Below are 594 nucleotides of genomic sequence, written 5' to 3'. Positions count from 1 at the left end.
TTTCAAGTGTTGAAGGCTGTACACTATGCCGGGCATTTCAAGTGTTGAAGGCTGTACACTATGCTGGGCGTTTCAAGTGTTGAAGGCTGTCACTATGCTGGGTGTTGGAGGCAGCTCCACAGCCCTGGGTGTCTTATTGTAGGGGACCCAAAATAGAGGGACTAAGGAAAAATAAGTCATGTTTGTTTCATTAATTTTCAAGTTGCTTGCCTACAAATGTCTTCGTGAATTTCAAGAATTGTATTATACCCAAAGGAGTGTGTGTGTGTGTGTGTGTGTGTGTATGGTTCATGTGTGTTGGGGAGGTCTTGTCTCTCCCAAACTGTTTCATTAACTCCAGGAGCCCTTTGCTATCCAGTATGGCACGAATAAATAACATTTGCATGTTTAATATTACCAACGTGTATCTTTCTTGAACGCAGTACATAGAAAGATCTGATACACTTTCTCTTCTAGCAATAGTACATGCTTGTAGCCAGGCGGTGGTGGCGCATGCCTTTAATCCCAGCACTTGGGAGGCAGAGGCAGGTGGATCTCTGTGAGTTTGAGACCAGCCTGATCTACAAGAGCTAGTTCCAGGACAGGCTCCAAAAC

The 594-nt window shown here is 44.6% G+C and overlaps 1 protein-coding gene across 1 annotated transcript in view; it reads right to left on the bottom strand.

Annotated features, from left to right (window-relative positions):
- Skor2 (SKI family transcriptional corepressor 2) overlaps positions 1 to 594 on the bottom strand; it is a 44,083-nt gene that overhangs the window by 12,314 nt on the left and 31,175 nt on the right. The gene's annotated exons all lie outside the window — the stretch shown is intronic.

The sequence above is a fragment of the Microtus ochrogaster genome, chromosome 18 (genome assembly GCF_000317375.1).
Source record: "Microtus ochrogaster isolate Prairie Vole_2 chromosome 18, MicOch1.0, whole genome shotgun sequence".
Lineage (NCBI taxonomy): Eukaryota > Metazoa > Chordata > Mammalia > Rodentia > Cricetidae > Microtus > Microtus ochrogaster.
Note: the sequence above shows the minus strand (reverse complement) of the source record. Positions and strands in the feature narration are given on the sequence as shown.